The sequence below is a fragment of the Vulpes lagopus genome, chromosome 21 (genome assembly GCF_018345385.1).
Source record: "Vulpes lagopus strain Blue_001 chromosome 21, ASM1834538v1, whole genome shotgun sequence".
Taxonomy (NCBI): domain Eukaryota; kingdom Metazoa; phylum Chordata; class Mammalia; order Carnivora; family Canidae; genus Vulpes; species Vulpes lagopus.
The window spans coordinates 25,518,547-25,540,395 of NC_054844.1; the positions used below are offsets into that span (position 1 = coordinate 25,518,547).

General features: G+C 37.9%; 1 protein-coding gene across 9 annotated transcripts in view; it reads left to right on the forward strand.

The window, feature by feature from the left end:
- PPFIBP1 (PPFIA binding protein 1) overlaps positions 1–21,849 on the forward strand; it is a 167,287-nt gene that overhangs the window by 40,014 nt on the left and 105,424 nt on the right. For all 9 annotated transcript variants that reach the window (XM_041736506.1, XM_041736509.1, XM_041736508.1 and 6 more), the window contains one exon: positions 15,196–15,293. The gene's annotated coding sequence lies outside the window, so the exon portion shown is untranslated. The remainder of the gene's footprint in view (positions 1–15,195; positions 15,294–21,849) is intronic.

Genomic DNA, 21,849 nt, shown 5'->3' on the forward strand with positions numbered 1-21,849 from the left:
ATTGCCTTTACTTCTTCACTCATTCCTTTAACTTCCAGTCTGTCTTTTGTCTTTGTGACTCCTGGAAAACTCTTCCGTGCTTTGAATCCTGATTTGTCCTAACCTGCACAGTCTTCTCTGAACACTACTTCCACATCCGTTTGCCCTTGCTTCATCCTACACATACTACTTCTCCAAGATTCCCTCACTGGCCCTCTCTTCATACTCTTCCTGTTGGTTATGGTCTTCTGTGTATGTGCTGCTGGGAGATCAAGTCAACATATACAGATGAAATTCATTGTGTTACCTCTCTTCCAACCCTAGCTTTTTGAATCAACTTACAGTTTTGTTAATGGTGCCACTGTTTTTTCCAGACATTTAAGATTCCAAACTCTGCAGCTAACTTTGAGTTTTCACTTCTCATTTCAGTGACCAAGTATATTTTATCCATCCATAATATAGCTAGTATTCGTAGCTTTCTTTCTTCTTGACTTAGAGGTCCTTGACTTCTGAATTGCTTTCCCTTCACCTTCATGCATCCATGTTAATTTATATAAAACACAGCTCTGACTGTACCATTCATTGGTTCAGAAAACCTCAACACTTCTCAGTTACTTACCAAATCTAGTCCAGTCTCCTTACCATTACTTATCAAGGACTTTTAGGATCTAGCCCAACTGATTGTTCTAGCTTCCTTTCTCATTGTCCCTTCATGCATCCTATATTTTAGAGCTACTACTGTTGGCTAAATACTCCCACACTTCAGCCCACATGCTCCTGTTTCTTTTATTTGAAATTCTTTATGCTTCTCCCAACCCTTCCTCTGACGTGTTGAAATCCTATACATTGTCCAGTCTTTCATCTTCATATTATTTCCCTCTTGAACAGCTCCCCTTATTTACCTTTATCTGAGTTATTTTTCCCTCCTGGTTTTCTCCTAGCATTTCATTTGACCTCTCATGTGACACTTACCATTATATTGTATTATATTACATTATAGATCACTAGTAAACCTCTCTTCTGTCCTAATGGACTGTATAAACTCTTTTTCCAGAGACTGTGCCCTATTCCTAATTTTTTACCCCCCCCCCCCCCCCCCAGCATAGGGCCCAGTGATAGGCACTGAATACATACTTTAAGTGAAAACCCTCGGGGCACTTGGATGGGCTCAGTCAGTTAAGCATCTGTCTTTGGTTCAGGTCATGATTTCAGGGTCCTAGGATCAAACTCCACATTGGGCTCCCTGCTCAGCAGGGAATCTGCTTCTCCCTCTTCCTCCCCACCACTCATGCTCTCTCTTCCTTGCACTCTCTTTCTCTCTCTCAAATAAAATAAAATCTTAAAAACCCTCTCAGGTTATTAATAATTAAAACATAAAACCATTGGATTTCCCCCCCCTTAAAACCCAGAAGATTAGAATTCATGAGGTTGCTGGTGCTTAATGCCATATTTTGCACATGGTAGGCTCTTAGTCTAAGGAAAAGAAATCTGTCTCTCCCTTGAATGCTTTTTAAACAGTCAAGAAGGTTAGTTCTGTGACTGTTCAAGGACAGCTGATTCTCCTGCTGTTTGCAAAATATGGATGATAGATGATCACACAGCAAGGGTAGTTTTTGTTATGAAGTGCCATTATAAACGGAAATTGTCAAGAACACAAGGCAAAAAGTCTTTAGGGTAAAACTCAATTTAGAATTGTCACTTAGTGGGGGTATAAGTGGTACCTCAAAAAGTTGAGCTTTAGTTTTGAGAGGGAGATTTTCACTTTTAGTTAGGGATAATAATTTAAAAATAATAATGACAACTATTTTGGGGGGGGAGCACTTACTGTTGCCAAGCTTTTTCTCTGAATTTATCTTGCTGAATTCTCACGCAGTAGGTGTGGAGTGTGTTATGTTCATTTTATGGATAAGGACCCTGAAGCACAGGAGTTAAGGAGTGATTAAAGACCCACAGCTGGAGAGTGGTGGGGCTGGGATTCACCTCAACCTGCTTGTTTTAGAGCCCACTCTAATCTCTCTATTCTATCAGGGGAGTTGAAAAGGAAGGCCTGGAACATTTGTTACCTCTGCCTGTTCCCGTGACCTAAATACTACTTTATTAGCCCAGGCTCCAACTTCTTTTCCTGCCCCAAAGATAATTTTATAGCATCCTTAAAACTTGTCTATGTTTGTTTTCCATTTTACCGAATGCCAGCAGAATAGAAAAGCATCCTGGCTTTGTTCAGTGCACCGTGGGATATCTATTGTCCATCAATAAGCAGCAAGAAAAAGTTTAGCCACCTGAATTTTAAAAGACTAAAACATATTAAATTCTACCTGCCAATGCAGCCAGACCATGGGATACTCTGAAGGACAAACAATCCAGTTTCTTCAACTTAGTAATTCGCAAGGAGAAAGAAAAGAGATGAAGGGGGAAATCTATAGATTAAAAAATTATTTAAAAATTTTTTTAAAAGTAATTTATTTGAGAGGGGGGGAGAGAGAGAAGAAGCAGCAGCAGCAAGGGGAGGGGCAGAAGGAGAGGGAGAAGCAGACTCTCTGTTGAGGAGGGGAGGCGTCTAGTTAAAAAAACTTTTAAAGTTTTTTAACTGGGATGCCTGGGTAGTTCAGCAGTTGAGCGTCTGCCTTTTGGCTCAGGGCGTGATCCTGGAGTCCTGGGATCGAGTCCCACATCGGGCTCTCTGCATGGAACCTGCTTCTCCCTCTGCCTGTGTCTCTGCCTCTCTCTCTCTCTCTCTCTCTCTCTCTCTCTGTCTCTCATGAATAAATAAAATCCTAAAAAGAAAATTCTTAACAGAGCTATCAGCCAAACACAGTGGTAAACCCTGATGAGATCCTAATGCAAACAAACAAATGGTTTTTTAAAATATGACTGTTACAAGACCATTGGAAATGTGATCATTGATTGACTGGAAATGTGATGGTATTGAGATAGAAATTCGTCTTCCTAACAATAAGAATTATTACTAATTTTAGGATAATAGTTTTACAGTTACATTATCTTTTAGAGACATACTGAAATATTCATTCAGAAATATCATTTCTGACAATTGCTTCAAGGTAATATGGGGATATGGATAGGAGAGAATATAAATGGAACAAGACTAGCCATAAGGAGTGATTATTGAAGTTGGTGTTGGGGGCATGGCATTCATTGTGTTAATCCACTTATGTTTGTATACCTTTAACATTTTCCATAATAACTTTTGGGGAAAAAAAAAGCTGGTAAATTCAACTTAGGGTATGAGTTTTAAGTCTGAGAGGGTTGTTTAGCCTCCATGAGGTTTTATCCTGGCTCAGTATTCAGACCAAGTAGATATGATAAGGGTAATGAGACCCAAGATAAAGTTTATAACCCTTTATCATGGAGAAATTCCACATTATAAGAAATTTTAATGGCATTGGAAACATAGTAAACTTTGCCTTCATCTAGCTTGTGTTTCCCTCTGGGAGAAGACCTTGAGCAGATCCACAGTTGTCTCAAAATGCCAAAGCCCATCTTTATATCATGACAGAGGGCCATTGGGGTCTAATGGGAAAGAGCAATCATCAACATTGGCAGGTTTAGTTAAGCAAAATGTAGCAAAAGTAGCATCAGAAGTTATTTCTTTCTGTTTTCTCAGTCTTAGGGAGGTTTGGTTCTTAGTCTCAGAAAGCACTTTTACATTCTTATTAGTTGACTATATAAAATCAAGGTTCATAGGGATAAAGTACTTTTTCTAGTAATGACATATGTTGTATATGACAGGTTAATCGTAACTTGATTATGCTTATTCTCTCATTTCTATAGAGTATAAGGCTGCTGATACTATGTCTTTCTTTACCAAGCTCATCTTTTGCAACCTCTTAACATATGTAAGAGTAAGGGATGATGGCAGAAGGGCCTTATTTTGCTTTGCAAGTAGGTGTGATGCTCAGATGTTCTGACATCACTGATGGCATGGATACATGGTTGGTCCCTCAGCCGTGTAGCCTTTGCCTTGCCAGCTGTTAGCATGCCACAATTCCTCAGCCTGCTCATTCCACTCTCTATTGGACCTCTCTCCTCTCTGACTCTTCCTTCCTTCCCAGAGTTCTTTAATGGCTTTGCTCTCACCACATGTTCTGTTAATGCTGGTGCCCTGCCTATCCATCTTTAGGTATTCTCCCCCAGTGTGCTTATCAAAACTTCTCTTGTCAGCAACCACTTGTAAACTGGTGAAGCTCAGCCGTGAGTGAGCCCAGGCTCTTTCCTGAACTTTCCAGACCTGTTTTTCCAATTACCTTGCATGCATTCACCCTTTGGTTTCAGGGCATTTTAATCTCAGTGGATCAGAGTTTAATTATCATTGTGCCCCCACCCCCAACACATGAACTTTGTTTCTATTCTCTTCTGAATTTGCTGTCACCACAAGTCAGAAACCATCGTGTCATCATTGACTTCTGCTCCTTCATGACTGATGAGTTTCCTAAATGTTTTTCTCAGCTTTCGCCTCCCTCCCCTGTCTCTGCGGAGTTCAAACCTTCAGGAACCATTGCTGCACCCTGCTCCAAATTCATTCCAGACAGTGCCTCCAGAAAGAGCTTTTTGAAATGCAAATGTGATTGGTTTTCTCCTGCTTAAAAACCTTCTGCAATAGTCTAAACTTTTGAGCAGGGTACTACTGTCATTAAATTTGTGAGCATCTCCTCCAGTATATATATTTGTATTATAAATAACATACCCATAATTGCACTAATGTATTACATATTGTAAACACAAAAATAGGAATTAAAAGGACACAAAAATAATGTTTTAAAAATAATTTTATATTTAGTAATATTCAGCCCTTTAATTTTTGACATTTTTTTGGAGTCCATGGTAATTTTAGTGAATATAGTATGATTGTATTTGCTTCCTTATTTTTAAAAATCTATTTCCATTTGGGAAACACTAATGTTAAGGTCTGTAAGTTCAGTTTATTTATATACTTATTTTTTTCAGTTATTATCATTGAAAAAGTTAAAGTATGTGCAAATCCAAATGGGCGACATGCAGGGTTCACTGCTTGTTCATCGTTATCCACCAACTGCACAAAGGTTCAGTTGAAATCAGTCAGTGAATTGTAATCTAGTATAACATTGGAGTAAGAACAGACCTTCCTGTCTTGTTTATTTACTAGATTGGATAATTTGCTTAATCTCTCTGTTTCAGTTTCTGTATCTGTGAAGTGGGATAATTATTATAGTCTCTTCATCAGGGATAGTGCTGAAGATTGAGTGATTAATGCATGTTGAGCACTGAAAATAGTGCCTGATTCATAAACAGCAAACCCTCAATAAATAATAGCTATTATTTTCCTCTTTAAGAAAGAAGTTCAGTCATTTCTTTAAGAAAGAATGTGAACATGCTGCATTTCCCTACTTTTAATAGGACTTCAAAAACTAAAACTCTTAATTTTGTAAATTTTAAAGCAGATTAGAAAATTCTGTGCTTAAAGAGTACAGATATGAGAGGTTTTATGGATGTGACATTATTTGAGGAAATAATGACATGATGGAAATATTTTCAAACTTCTATTTTCAAAATATTTCAGAAAACTTTCTCACTGTGACAATGTAATCTTTAGAGGAACACGGGCTGCTGTACGGTTGTGCAGTTTGATCAAGTATAGGTGTCAGATTCATGAGTTTATGCTCCCTTGTGCTTACATTATTGTTGTTTTCATCTATCACTGGTTCCTGTCAACTACTTGTCCATTTCATGGGAGTCACTTTGGTGGTTAAATTATAATGATAACATCATCCATCCATTCACTTATGTGGACACATATAAACTAATACTTTGCAGTCATTGGAAGGACACAAGGAATGGAGGATGCCTCATGGCAGTGGAGCTTCCAGGCTTCCTTCAGAGACTTCTTTTGTGTGACTAGCTGCCATTGGGACTGAGAGGATCATTGGCAATCCATTCATGAAATACTAGTAAAATTTGGTCTTCCTTTCTTCTTTAGAAATAGAGACTTTGGTATTATCTACCATGCAGTGTAAACAGTTGGCATGGCTGACCGACCATGTCTTCTGATCCAACTGCTGAGGATGCCATGTTGGGTCACCACTCTATTTTGAACTCACTGCTCCTCAGTCTAGAAAACTCTTCTCCTTATACGTTTCTCCTCATCTCAGTTATTCGTATGCTGATTGATTTTATATATGTTTTATATAGGGATAGAATATAGGTATTTTGAATTTTGTTTTCACTTGAATGCGTATCAAACTATTTTGTTTCTGCAAGGCCTTCAATATGACAATCTGGATGCTTTCCTTATTTTGTTGCTTTGACATGCCAAGATGAATTAAACCATTCATCATTCCTCTAACTGGATATTCACTTATTTCCAGTTAATTATTTAGGATTCTGTCATAAATACCTTTTTGCATATTATTTTTTGCTTTAGGCACATTATTTCCTGCAGATAAATTCAGTGGAGGAATTATATTAACTCTTAGTCTAATAGAGCCTAAATGCTTTCCTAAAAGATTCACATGAAATATAGTGCTACTAACAGTGAAAGACCAGTAATTTCACTAGAACATTGAAACTGTTAGGGATTTTTGTTTTGGGGTATGTAAAATGGTAACTCAGGGCTGCTAAATATGCATTTTTTTTTTTTTTTTTACCATTGCAAATAAAATTTTCCCCATGTTTTTAGTTATGTATTTTTTTTCTTCTGTGAGCCTGGGGTTTGGATTTGTTTTTCTTAACCATATAAACACTTTGGGGTACCTGGGTGAGCAGTTGGTTGAGTGAGTTTTGGTTTCTACTCTGGTCATGGTGTTGGGGTCAAAGGATCGAGCCCTGCTTCAGGCTCTGTGCTCAGCAAGGAGTCTGCCTGACATTCTCTCCCTCTTCCCTTCTCCCTGCACACACATGTACACACGTGTACTATTTCTCAAATCTTTAAAAAAATATATAAACTTAAGTTTGTATTTTACATAGTACATAATAATCATTTCCTTTATCCAATATAGAGTTTCTATTACCTTCTTTAATAGAAAAGATGGCTATAATATTATTTTTCCCATTTGTTGGATGGGAAGCTTAGGTTAAATAACATGGTTGTATAGCAAAAAATTTATGGACTTGGAATATTAAAACCCAGGCTTATCTGTACCATATTCTATAACCTTAGTCATCATGCTCTGCTCCCTTTGGCAAAATAATCTTTTGTGAAATTATAAAATACAGATAAGCAAAAAGGAAAATAAAACCACATTCATCTGAAATTTCACTTTATCCCTAATTTAAGATGTGGACTGGTAGACAGCTGTAGGCTCACTGATGAAGAAGAAAGTGTTCAAAACAATAGATTTTTTTTTTTTACCTTATGTATATATTTACAAAAAGAGAATCAATTAATGTATCATGTATGTCCTTCTGTGTTATTAACCATGGTACTCACCTCAGCAACTTTAGCCTGCTTAATAGTCTAATGGATAGACCTCAGTGTCACTATTGTTAGATGTTTAAATTTCTATTTTTTTTCTTATAAATATCATTGTGAAAACTACATATATAAATCATTTGCTCATTTGTCCAATTGTTTAACTTAATTGATATGGAATGCTGGTCAAAGGCAATTAGATTTTTAGGGCTTTTGATGATCATTGCCAGTGCCATTCTTACCCTTGAAGAAAGCATCTTCTGGTTTGGTCCTGTTAAAATAAGAAAGGGGTAAGAGAAGAGAGAGAAAGAATTCTTTCTTTCTTTCTTCCTTTCCTTCCTTTCCTTCCTTCCTCTTTTTTTTTTTTAGTAATTTCTTATAATTCATTAGCTTAATTCTTAGGAAATAAGTCAGTCAACCCACATGCATTTCTTTCTAAAACACATGATGCAGAGATCATGGTCCTAGGCTGACAGTGAAAATAAATTCTATGTGGGACAATTTCAGGGAAACAATACTTGCTGTTCTTCTGGGCTAGCAATAATATAGTTCATAATAGGCCAACCCACTTTCCAGAGCTATGATGAACTTGGGTATGTTGGTTCACAGAGTTCTGCCATGATAAAGTTTTATGTACCAGTGGACTGAAGTCATTGTTTGTATTCCAACAATTATTATACAAATTTCACATTAGTTCAGAACGCTCTTTTAGAATGCTTGTGGGATCAGAGTGGTTTGGCTTCATGTTTTTTGAGTGATATTTGCAGTAACACAATAGCTAATATTGGAGGTAGAAGTATTTTGTTCTACAAGATTTCTTGGTTATGAAGGCCAAGATTTCTGGGCTGGTACAGTTGTCTCTCCTGTACTTTCTTTTCTTTTCTTTTTTTTTTTTTTTTTAAGATTTTATTTATTTATTCATGAAAGACAGACAAAGAGAAAGAGAGAGGCAGAGACACAGGCAGAGGGAGAAGCAGGCTCCATGCAGGGAGCCCGACATGGGACTCGATCCCAGGTCTTCAGGATCATGCTCTGGGCTGCAGGCGGTGCTAAACTGCTGAGCTACCCAGGGTCCCTCTCCTATACTTTTAATAGGGATAGAACATATTTCAGAAAAGTTATAGAATATTTTTCCCCTCTGAGGACATGACTATAGTCAGCAATCTCTGATTTCTACAAAACTATGACTGTGCTCCAAGAAATGTGTAAATAACAGGAATGTCTAAAGTTCTTGCCCAAAATTTAATTGAAATCAACTGTTTAAAATATATTTTTGGTAAATTTTACATTGTAGCTCATAATATTTGTTATATAAAGTTTGAATACATTGTTCTATAAAATTTTCACAATAGCCTATGAAGTATTTGCCACAAAGGAAATTGGTGCGTTAGGAAACTGAGCCAAGTTTACCCCTCCCCCAACCCCACTGTCCTATGTCACACACAACTGTGCATGTTTATTTTTATATAAAACTTTACAGTCAGCCTTAATCATTTCAATCAATTCAGTCAAAACTTTCAAAGAATAACAACTTTTGAATCCCAAAATTGCTTAGAATCTTTGAATTAGAATCTTTCTGTGGGAAATTAAAATAATTTGCCTGCATTGGCAAAGAAAGCTGTGCATGAAAACATTAAAATTAAAAAAAAAAAAAGGCAAGCCATTACTAAACACTACAAATATGATTGTGAAGCAACATGTTAATTTAAAGCCATGTGGGCTTTATTTGATGTAATATGTCAGTAGACATTACAAATACTGAGATTTTGGGACCTTGAGGGAAATTTGACTACATTGAATTTGATTTTGGCTTAGAAAATGGGTTCACTGAGGACTTTGGGACATCAGAGATTATGAGATTATCCTTTCAGCTAGAATTTACTGCATGGTGATTGGTATTGTGAGAGCACTGTATGCTGTACACTGAACCCTTTTAAAGCATAAGAAATGAATTCCAAGCCATTTGCCCAACCACAAATTTGCAAATATACTGTAACATGTAATTTCTTCAACTTTCTAATGTCTATTTTTTTGGCTAAGAGCCTTCACTTTATTGTACTGCTTAACTTGATCTGTCTCTCTTTTTTTTTATATATATATATTCTATCATTAGGCCTCACCATGAGCTTTTTTTCTTCTGACCATCTCAGGAGTAAGTTTTAAGTTTGTTCATATGAGTTACTGGATAACCAGAATGCAAAGCCGAGTTGGAATACACATGTTTATGGTTGGCTGGGCCCCATGTAACCTGCTAGACAGCCCATGCTTATAATTTAAATTGCTTCTCAGCTAAAGTAGCACTACTTGTCAGGGGCCTTGAACCTAAATTTTGAAAATGCCAAAGGTCTATTTGAAAGAATCCATTCTTTGATAACAAACTGTTATTGAGGAGGCAAAACATACTTCTGGAATATTTGAAGGGTGAAAGTCAGTGTGTGATTAAATGCCCAAATGAATGAATAGGTTGAAACACTAAATCTTGTTGACAGAGAAGGGGAAGACTCCGTAGGTACACAGTATGAAAGGTTTAATTATTTGACCGAGACACGAGAATGGGATACAAATAGGGTTTTGACCATGCTTAGGTGTCAACCTAACTTATTTGATCATAACTCCTACACACTCCTTTTCCAGTCAGCAGGAACCAGGATTTTGGACTCAGACCTGTCTGGCTCTGAAGTGTATATGTAACCCTTTATCCCATCTGGTCACCCCCTACAACTTTATAAACACAACCACACTGTCAGGGTCCTCCTTCCTTCAAGGTCCAATTCAATGATGGCCTCTCTCTAAAGTCTTTAGATCCTGTAAAGTTTTTACATCCTGTAGCATTTTCACATCTTTAATATACAATTTTAGTCTTTTGTGTACCTCTTTCCCCTGAGGGATTGTGAGGATCCAGTCCTTACGGGACTTGCAAGTTGTATCCCACAATATGGAGCACAGAGATTTGGCTTGTACACTGGACATGGTGTTGGTAGCAGAAGAGAAAATGGAGTACAGAATGTGTAGCTCAGAAGCAGGAGTGGAGGTGATGCATGAAGGAGAAATAGGCTAGCCTTGTTACATGAAAGACCAAAAATAAAAGGAAGTAAGATTGGAAAAGTAACTAAGGGATAAAATGAGGAAGGCCTTAAATGTCAAAGTCAAGGATTTTTTTTTTTTTTAAAGATTTTTATTCTTTAGAGACAGAGAGAGAGAGAGAGAGAGAGAGGCAGAGGGAGGGACAGGCTTCATGCAGGGAGCCCAATGTAGGACTCAATCCCGGGACTCCAGGATCACCTCCTGGGTCGAAGGCAGACACTCAACTGCTGAGCCACCCAGGCATCCCTCAAAGCCAAGGATTTGGACTTGATTCTGCAGACATTACAAGCCAATGAAAAACTAGCCTGACTGAAAAGATGGTTAAGACCATCTCTATTTAAATGGGAAGCTGGTGATGAGTAACTTAGCAGTATATTTTACCCTTATTTTATTTGGATTGTGTAAACCTGCCTTTCAGTCCAAAAGAGTACTGGGTCACATTTAGGTGACACATTTCCTCCAGACAACCTGGAGAACTTCAGGAAGTGGTGGGGATGATTCAGCAGGGGACGTACGTCTTCTTGAACCATGCAGTGATTGGTATTTGGGTAGAGTTATTCTTGCCAGGTTGTGAAGAAGTCTTTCCATAATTTATGTGGATGATCGCTCAGCCTTTTTCCAGATGTAAACCAAGCAGAGGATGAGACTAGATAGGAACAAATTTGGAAGATTTGGGGTCCCTGGTAAGTCTTTATCCTGAAGGCTTTCTGAAGGTCCTGAAGTGGTCTTAACTTCAGGGAAAGATAGACATTGGTTAGTTTGGTTCTTTGATGACTTGGTTAAAAAAAAAAAAAAGTATTGTGGACTTTTATATGCCTTTATATACCCCAGGGTCAGCTCTAATTTTATAATTAGAAGGGTCTTGCAAGTCTATGGAAGTCCATTCATATTCTTATTTTAGGTACCTTATCTTAAACTGTGCAGAGGTATACTTTTCTGTCTCTACTTAACATTTCTAACCTAAATTTCTTTTGAGATATCTCTTTATCATGTGTAACTTTTATAAAATTAAAATTATTATCAGGATAGCACAGAGATTAATAATAGTAGCTCTGGACCCAGATTGCCTGAGTTCTGATCCTGATTTTCCCACTTAATAGCAATGTGACTTTGAGCAAGTTATTTTAATTACTGGTTTCTTCATCTGTAATATGGGGGTGACCATTTACTTTCCTTAGTGCATTTTTGTCAGAATTCAATGAATGAATTCATTGTTCATTTGTTAAAAGTAGAACCCTTAGAATAGTTCCTGGCACATAAGTTCCCAATAAATATCATCTATTGTATTGTAATGAGAAAATTAAAGCAGCTAAAGGATAAGTGACTTAGGTAGCTATCCAATAGGATGAGTAAACCAGAATTAGTGTTGTTTTTTTTTTTTTTTTTAAGATTTTATTCATTCATGAGAGACATAGAGAGAGAGACAGAGAGAGGCAGAGACACAGGCGGAGGGTGAAGCAGGCTCCACACAGGGAGCCCGACATGGGACTCTATCCCGGGACCCCACGACCATGCCCGGCCGAAGGCAGAGCCACCCGGGCTGCCCAGGATTAGTGTTTATTTCAACATTTAGTTGACTATGAATGTATTTCAGTGGTCAGCTGTGCTATACTAACATAGAGACCAGAGGTCAGGAAACATTTTCTTAAAGGGACAGATCAGTTAATAAATATTTTATACTTTGTAGGACTTAGAGTCTCTTCTGCAACTACTCAACTCTCATTGTGTCCTGCAAAAGCCCCTATAGACAGTATGTAAATGAATAGGTGTGGCTATGTTCCAATAAAACTTTAATTTCAAAAACAGGTTGCAGACTGTATTTGTAGACCTCTGCTTCAGATACTTAGGTTATATTGTGTAGAGACTTGAATTACATTTAGTTTTTTTTTTTTTAATTTTTTAAAATTCATTTGAGAGAGACAGCTTGTGCCACAGAGCGTAAGCAGTGGGGAGGGACAGCGAGAGAAGAAGCAGACTTCCTGCTGAGCTGGGAGCTCAATGTGGGACTCAATCCCAGGACCCCAGAATCATGACCTGAGCCAAAGGCAGGTGCTTAATTGATTGAGCCATCCGGGTGCCCCTGGATTCCATTTAGTTTTAAAGTATGAAATAGATATTATTGTAATAAACAATAACCTCGCCTCCAAATGATCATGTCTAACATGTATTTTCACTTATGATGGTCATGCCTTAGAAGAGCAAAGGGATTTAGAAAGTAGTAATAAATGTGTTTTCCCATCTCAAAGGGAAGGGATACACAGAAGTCACTTACTTAATGGCTTGGAGGATTATTCTTAGAATTTGAAGTCTGACTTGGGCAAGATGCTAAGGGTTGTTTTATTAGATAAACGTAAATGCAGACTTTTGTTAATTTTTGTGTAGGAAATACACACGAGTCAAATAACAGGCTATTTTAATTATCATTGGCATTACACAACAGGTTTTTCTGCTAGGAATGTTTTTTGCATGGGTTTGAATTTTTTTATGGCTGACTTTTCAGTTTAATAAAGTGTTCTTTTTAAATTAAGCTTGTCAGTGGACCTTTTTGTGAGTGACTGTGTTGGTTAGTTCATATTTATAGCTTACGTCTGTTTCTGAGGAAATGACTAAAGTCTCTTGCATTCGATCAAAACTGTATGACAAAGGACATCTTTGAGTTGCTTAAACAAGGCTCATGATGGAAAGTCAAAAAAATTGAACAGTTCATGTTTATAAATGTTTTTATGTATTCAGTCTTGGTTGGGCCAAATAATCAGAGCTCTGTGCTAAGGGAGGGATTGAAAATACTCAGTGCCTCTCAAGTGAATGGTTTCCTCTGGAGCAAGTTCAGGCAACACTTTCTTACAATTCTCTTTAAAATTTTTCTACATGTTTAGAATTAGGTCTTCTAGAATATAGGTATCTGATTTTTCTTCTCTTTAAACCATTCCATTGATATTTTCTCCATCCCCCTTTGTATCCAATAGGCCCTGGCCTGTGTGACATCTAAATCTTTCCCTTGTAATTTCCGGCAAGGAGGCTGATGGGGACTGGGAAGGGACCTGGGATGTTCCAGAAATGGGATGTCTTGCTGCCTGCTGGCGGTCCCTATTTCCCTCCCTTAGTCCTGTCCTCTATGATGCCTTCCTCCTGCTAATATTGGTATCCTTCCTTCTGCTCTTTGCTCCAGGGCAGGAGATGAAGACACAGATGAGGCTCCCGCCTACTCAGACTCAGGTTGACCAGGGACCTCGGCTAGAACTTTCATTCCCCCACAAAGGCCCTGTTAGAAAAGGTGGTGGATTTTGGTGTGATTATTGTTCTAGATCATTGGAATTTTCTTTGCTGTTAATGTAATCATTAATTGCAAGTCTTTTATGAGCACTCCAGGAAACCTCTTCTCCAGCCAAATCTTGGATCTGAGTCTAAAACAGGAGTGAAATTGCTGTACTTGCTGTCACACATCACTCACCCCTGCCTCCATTCTCAGAAGCACCTATGGAGTAGGGTTCCTCTGCACTCATTTAACAACTGTTTATTTTTGGAGTACACACTAGTCTTGAAATTGGGCTAGCCTATGTATATATACATCATTTATTGCTTAACGTTCACCTGGATTGGTGTGTCTATATGGGTTATATAGGAAGCTGACTTTAGGGGTGACCAAATGGACAGATGCTTACCAGAATTGAGAGATTTCTTTAAGACAGCCTCTGTTCATGCCTGAAATTCCATTGTCAGTAATGCATTTTATTTCAGTGTTAAGCACCTGCCTCTTTTGAAGCTCTTTTTCAAATGAAAATGTCTTCGGGAAAGATATCCATTAAACTGTTTGAACCTTAGAGCTGATCCTATTGCTTCCCTACTGAATTAAACATCTGGGGTCACTGACTCCTCAAACGAGTAGATAGAAAAAGGAAGGAGCCACACTGCTAGTTCATAATTTTATCTGGGACAGGCTTTGATTACATTTGATAAACACATGTGAGGTAACATTTCTGGTTTTTAACTTGGAGATACTTTGCTTTCTCATTTGGATGGAGGTGATTACGAGATATTTGAATAGTGAGCACTTCAAAAGGAAGTTCTATTCCTAAATACTCGTATACTACCAAAAAATATATCTTGTTACTATAATGGTGAGGATATACATGCCCATACGTATAGTCCTGGCAATTTTTTTCTAAATATCTGTTATTTATTAGAGGTAAGGGTATCAATCAACTTTAATCACAAGTCTTGATAATGAAAGTGTTTATCTTCTACCATATTGTCTGCATATTGATTTTTTTTTTGGATTTCCCTTTTTTAATTAATTTTTTTAGCCTAACAACCAAGTATTGTAAATTTTTGATATGTTTATTTACTCAGCATTCATTGAGTGCCTAACATGTGCCAGGTAGCTTGTGCTATAAAAAGGAATGATGATGGTTTTCTCCTGAAACTCAGGCTTCAAGGAATATTTGAGTTTGTCCAGCAACTGGGAAGTAAGGAAGAAAGAGAAGAAGGGAGTGCTGGGGGGAGGAACTGAAGGGGGAGAGAGGAGAAAAGATAACTAGAAAGAAGTTAGTTAAATCTGTTGGTCCGTAACACATTTTCTTGTTTTTAATTACACATGTGTAACCTAGTTTGATGCTCTTTGTTTTTTATACAATAATTCACCATCTAGGCCTTACTTTTGTTCCTCTTGTGTGCTCTAATTTGAAATTAGTTTTAATTAATCTTTTTTTTTTATATTTGTTTCTTTTCAGTATAAAAGAGTTTTATGGATCAGTTTGCTCATAAGCACATGGAAAATTTGAAGAGCTGAAGGAAATAAAAAATCAGCATTAAACTTGCTTTTTAAAATGTGAGTAAACTCTCTCCTCTCTGTGGTTTATTTCTGACATCTTTAAAGCCTGCAGTTACCTTTCTGTGTCTTCAGTTTGTAAATCTTTTTCCCAGTAGTAAAGTTATTTGACTATGTACGTCTACTCATTAAGTCATTAAGTCTATGAGACTTGATGGCCCATCCCCCTCTAAAAGTATTATGACTCAACTAGGTGACTAGAGAATTTAGAATGTTTTAGCAGTCAGCGAACACATCTGTTTGGCACTGAGAAAGAGAATACAGACCTGGTTGCGCATGAAAAGCACCGTCGTCTTCTCAAATTCATTATTGCTCTTTGTCTCACAGATATTTCGGTGGAGCATCAAAGCCAGTAAGAATTGGGTCAACCCATTAATGACCCTTATAAGCTTAGAAAAAGGAGATGTTTTCACATAGGGTTATTTACTCCCTTCTTCCCTGCACCTCTTGTTCAGTAATAATAATACTTAACTGTTTATTGAGCATCTGCTAAGTGACAAGTACTGGACTCCCTCAATTCGATCAGTATTTATTCAGTAAATACTTTTTCTGAGTGTTTGCAACATGCCAGGCACAGCTCTGACACTACTACCTAATAATGTCATGGCAACCTTGCAAGGTAGGAGTTAATATTTCCGTGATCTACATGAGGATATTGAGGTTCAGAGTAAGGTAAGGAATATGCTGGTGGTCACACAACTGGTAAGTGACAAAACCTAGAGTGGGAACATGGTGCCAACTTTTTCTGATTGGCTGTATCCTAAAGGGTGTTTCAAATGCTCTTCCTGGCTCTGCTTTTGGTAGGAGACTGGAACCTTCTGGGTTGTATTCTTAATAGGAATATGATCCTAATCCCTCTAAACCTTGGCCATAGTCACAACAAGGAAGGAAATTAGAGAAACATCCTTCCACATTTGAGAGGTAGCTGTGGTGCTTGGGTGGAGAGTTAAGAAATACAGCGTCCAGTCCCAGGCTTTCCATGGATTTCCTCTGTGTCCTTGAGATAACTTAACATACCCGGGAAACAATTACTTTTATTCATGCCAACTGAGGAGAGCAGACCAGATGTGCTCTGAGGTCTTTTTCAGTCAGCTTTTTATGGAAATATGGAGGAAAGTGCACAAATTATAAGTGGATGGCTTGATGGAATAATTGTCACAAAGTGGACACACCTTTGTAACAGCACCCAGATTAATGAAAGATTGCCTGGACCCCAGAACCTGCCTCTTCTAATGCTCCTGGGAATAACTGATTAATTTTGCCTATTTAAAAAAACACATGTGAATAGAATCATGTACTATATATTCTTTTGTGTCTGGCTAATTTTTCTGATTATATTTGTGAAATTTATCTACAATATTGTTTTTTGTTCTCATTCTCCTTGCTGTCATGATATTCAGTTATATATCTGTTTTACAGCTGCTGGACATTTCGGTAGTTATCCAGTTTGGATGAATAACAAATAGTGTGCTTCAGTGAATATTTTTGTGCATGTCTTTTGGTAATGCTGAGGGACTACTCAGTAATTTAGATTATGCAGATCTGGGGAGTGATGTTGAACTAAATAAATGTCTGTTAAAGCAGACAAATTGATTTTCGGTAGCTAGGTGATTTGTCTGCCTCAGCCTGACGGTGACGGTCTGAGCCTGCATTTTCTTCATAGATCGCTCTTGAGGGGGTGGCCAGGTGGAACCTTCTCTGCTATGTGTGTGGTGTGGGAGGGCTTGCTCCCCTGGCAGAGTAGGGCTTTGGTTGGTACAGGAAGTGGTTGCAGAGAGGAAGAGAAACTAAATCCAGAAGAGAGAGATGTCAGCTATCCTAGAAATGATTAGGCTATCTCGTCAGCCAGATCAAGAGCCTGGAAAAGTGGCAACCCAGGGGAAGAATCTCTGCTGTGAAACCTGAAGAGTTTGGGAAGATGAATAAAGGAATAAATATTGATCCAGGGAGGCAGGCTGAATCTCCGAAGGCGATTAACGTTTTCAAAGCATTTTCTGAACAAAGTTATCCTAATCTTGTAAAATTGCTTTTTAAGTCTAATTTTCTTTTAAGGGAGCTTTGAAAAACCAGTCCCTAATTGTAGGAATCTTGAGCCAAGATGGACTTAAACAGTAGAATGACCGAACTAGGAAAAATATGTATTTTCAAACAAATTTGGGGTGTGGGCCTGGGGGCCTTGCTGTGCGACCGTTCTATGTTCAGCTTACAGCTCCACCACCTCCTTCTCCCATGCTCGCTCTAGGTTCGCTTCTTATCTGCAAAATGGGGATTAAGCCTACCTGATTGCGACGATTTGCTGCAGTAGTATCAGCATGTGCTTTTGGGTATGTTGTACTGGCACTAAAAATAAATAGCCATTATTCTTACTATTTTTTCTGAATTTTATGATTATAGATTTTTCCTCTTTGACTCTGTCTCTGATACTTTATAGGAGTTTTCAGGTAATTAAAAAAAATATGACTAGCTAGTTTCTTTAAGTATGGTGAAAACTAATACATATTTTCCTACTTGCCTCACCCTAAACTGAAATCAGAGGAAAGATGAAAGGAAACATTTGTCCGTGTGTTCTTGGCAAGTCCCTCCCCAGGGTGAGTCAGTGAAGACACTCTTGGTTGTTAGAACTGCTTTACTCGGTTAGTTCAAGAAGAGGCCAGTGGAGCTGAGAGTCATGGGGAACCTGGGTCATTTCGCACATAGGAAAATCATAATTTTGTTTGAGAAGAATTAGCAAACAAATGTCCTTTTTTACTGGGGTAATTGGGGAGGGCTTTGGTGGGAAGGCTCTGTGAGTGATTTACTACCCACCACCATACCCTGTAAAGGGGATGCATCCTAACTGGTTCTAGTTGGCAATATCTTTTCATCTGTTAGTGATTCTGAACTAGCTATTGGGGCATATGGTGTAGATTTAGCTTGCTTTTTGCCCTCGGTGAGATTATGATCAAACAAGTGAATAATCTAATGTTCTGAAAAGAAAACTTTTAGAGTGACTTGAACAAAGAGGACATTTTACCCAGCTTTCTGAAATTCTAGTTCTGACTTTTCTATTAATTAGCTGTTGCACTTCTGCTATATCATCTACTTTGGGCCTCAGTTTCTTCATCTGTAAAATCAGGAAGCTAATTTTTAGATTGGCATTTTGAGGCAGAGCAGGGTTTTGTGAATTTTCTGAATGTAATACCTACTTTTGGATGTGTTTGTATTTTTCTAAATGCTAGATTCTTTTACACATCCCAAGCCAGAAGTTCCTGTGACCTTTTGATACTTAAGAAAGTGGGTGAAGGAGTGGTTTCAAGATTTGACCTAAATTTACAAAATAGTTAACCTCCACAGTAGATTAAAAAAAAAAAAAAAGAAAGAAAGAAAGAAAAAAAAAACATTAAATGACCAGAGTGTTGTGACTAATTTAAGGCTATATGAATGTATCTAGATTTTTTTTTCCCCACACCAACGCTTGCTTTAATGTACTCTAATACACACCTTAAAGGGTGTGTATATTTATATATAAGCTACATAAATATATTTAAATATATGACATAGCTGGATTATGAAAACTGTATTTTGCTTTCACTCCTATCTCTGAATTCTCACTTCCCACATGACACAGTTGAGAGTGACCCACCCCTTAAAATTGGATTTGTTTTATTGTTCCAGACATCGAAGCAAACATTAATTTAAGAACATTTAATAATTGTCATAGAAATGACATTGAATCAATAAGAATAAATAGCAAATAGTGTTATTACTTACATATTACTTTTACCTTCAGATCTCTGTTGTCTTACACCAGGGGTATCTAATGAAGCTGATGCAGGAGGACATACAGGGAAGAATTAAACTAAAAACTTTGGGAGGTTTGTACTTCCAGTCATTTAGGTGTTCTGGCAACTGGCAAAGAGAAGAAATATCATTTGCCTCAGAATACAGGTGACACCCTTGTCTCTCCATTGTGTTCATGGTTCTTGAGAACTCGGATGTTGGTGGCCAAAGCTGTCTGGTTATACCACTTTGGAGGCTGAGGAGCATGAGGTGGGGCCTCTCATCTGGCTTTGTTGCTGCCTTCTCTTCTCCAGACTGAGGAAGGCCATGGGACTGTGCAGGTCATTAGTCAGGCCTGCTTACATAATCATTCCAGCTCGTCATGTGGTGGTTTCTGAGCAGGCATTTTGTAGCCACTGAGATAATGGTGTCCTCAAAATCAACCCCCATAGCACCATTCCTTTGGGTCCTCTTTGTCCATACCCTGGTAATCTTTTTCACCCTAATTGTCATATGGGGGTTGAAGTTTTCTATCTCCCAAATGCCTTTTGTGGGCCAAACATTCTCTATTCTAGGTAATTCCTACTATAAATTCTCAAACTGCTGCTGGGGGTTGGCAGTCTTATTTGGAATCGTGTCACATAGGTGTTTTGTCTTGTGCTTTATTGGTTCATTATAACTTGAGGCAATACATAAATGAATTTCTTTCCATTATGAATCTTACAAAAGATTTTTATTTCCATTTTTTTCCCCTCTAGTAATCTCTCCCTCTTCTACCAAATATCTGGGATCTCACAATCAAAGGAAGATGTGGTTGGGTTTTTAGAAGTATGCCTTTAAGCAGATGCGTCCTTTGTGTGTGAGGGTGTGGATGGAGTTCAAGGGCTGCTTGAAGCTATTTGCATGACTGGGCCTAAGCCACAGCAGTCTTTTTATTTTCAGTTGCTTTGTTTTTCCCCCACCCCTTAGGAAATTGGCAGTCAGTGACTGCTGATTTTTTTTCTTCTCCTTGATACAGATATGCAAGGGTACAACTGTAGACAGAGAAAAAGGAAATTTTTACGCATTCAGCAAATAATCAAAATATGTGGAGGATGTGTGTGCACACATGTACTTGCTCTATAACTGGATAGGTGGTATGTTTTTTTTTAAATGCTATATATTTATGTATTTAATTTAGAAGCACTTAGCACTTCTGATGGTACTTAGGTGTATAGTCTCAGCAGTCTTTTTCTTTTTTAAAAAGATTTTATTTATTCATGAGAGAGAGAGAGAGAGAGAGAGAGAGAGAGAGAGAGGGAGAAGCAGGCTCCATGAAGGGAGGCCGACATGGGACTCGATCCCGGGTCTCCAGGATCAAGCCCTGGGCCGAAGGCGGCGCCAAACCACACCAAACCGCTGAGACACTCGGGCTGCCCCTCTTAGCAGTTTTTTTAAAAAGGAAGAGGGTAAAAAAAAATAATAATAAAATAAAATAAAATAAAAAGGAAGAGGGTTCAAGGGAATTTTGACTCTCATGTAATGGATCTATGGCTTAATATTATGGCATTTTTTAAAAACATGGTTCTAGCACCAGAATTTCAATCAATAGTTCTTAAATCTATTATTTAGCAGTAGTTCAAGGCTTTGTGTATCATAATCAGAGAAATAAATTGGTGTCCCCAGGGTGTGTTCCTGAATAGCAAGATGCTTGCCTCTTCTTGACAAGTCATAGCTCCGAGCTTATTCAATCAAAAGGAGAACTTAAATTAGGGCTGCAGTAATTTATAGCCATTGTAGCAGGACCCGTTGAGTTGTTAGGTAAAAAATAATACAGTCTCTTGAGAAATTTTGGTAGCTTTCAGAACTCAAAATAGCCTCAATCACTTCCCATGACTGTTACCTTGAATTGAGGTATAATCCCTTGCCAATGACTGACTCCTCAGTACCATACATTAATTATATTTGTCTTCTGTGTTTTAGTTTGTATTTCAAAACACAAATTGTCACTGTACTATCAGCATTTCCTATTTTTAAGTTTGTTTTTACTTTATTCCTTATCTTTGTGTTAATAGTAATGTGCTTGGTTTTAGATACTTAGGCTATTTGATACTGTGATATTAAGAGATTTTAAAAGAAAAGGTCATCAGCTGTCTTTCTGGGCTATTCTGGGCATTTTGTACTATATTTATTTTGGGTCCAGCTTTTCCTGCCCTTGACTTCTGATTAGCTGTTCCTCCTTTTTGACTTGGCCTCTCATCTTGCTTGGAAGCTTTTCAATAGGTCTAAACTTGGATGACTGTTTTGTTTGACAAGTAAACACAATGTCAGCGTTGGGGGAGAGGGAGATGTAGGATGGAACTCTCCATTGATATTTCTGGTTCTAAAGCATGGAATTCTTGGAGCGGGGATGTCAGCTTCCAATACACCAGGGTCCGGAAGTTGTTTCCTGCTTGACGGGATTAGCTTTTACAAGGGGAAACACGAATCCTGGGGCATTCATAGAAGTTTTAGATGATTTATGGGATTTATATTGTCTTACAGTTTGTAAATTTTTAGAAATTAAACAATGGATTATTTGCTTAGAGAAGAGGGCTTTTTGGTTCTTCATAGTCTAAACTGGTCCAAGTGAGGTCAGGCACATAACACCCCTTTCTGAAGCCTTTGCACCGAGAGCCTCCTATGTTATTGGGATAGTGGGAAAAAAAAAAAAAAACCCAACAAGCATCAAGCAGGAAATAAATGGCCTTCAAGAAGTAGCCAACCTGCAAACCTAAGACTTCTCCCAGCAGAAAATAGTGACACCCCAAACACTTGT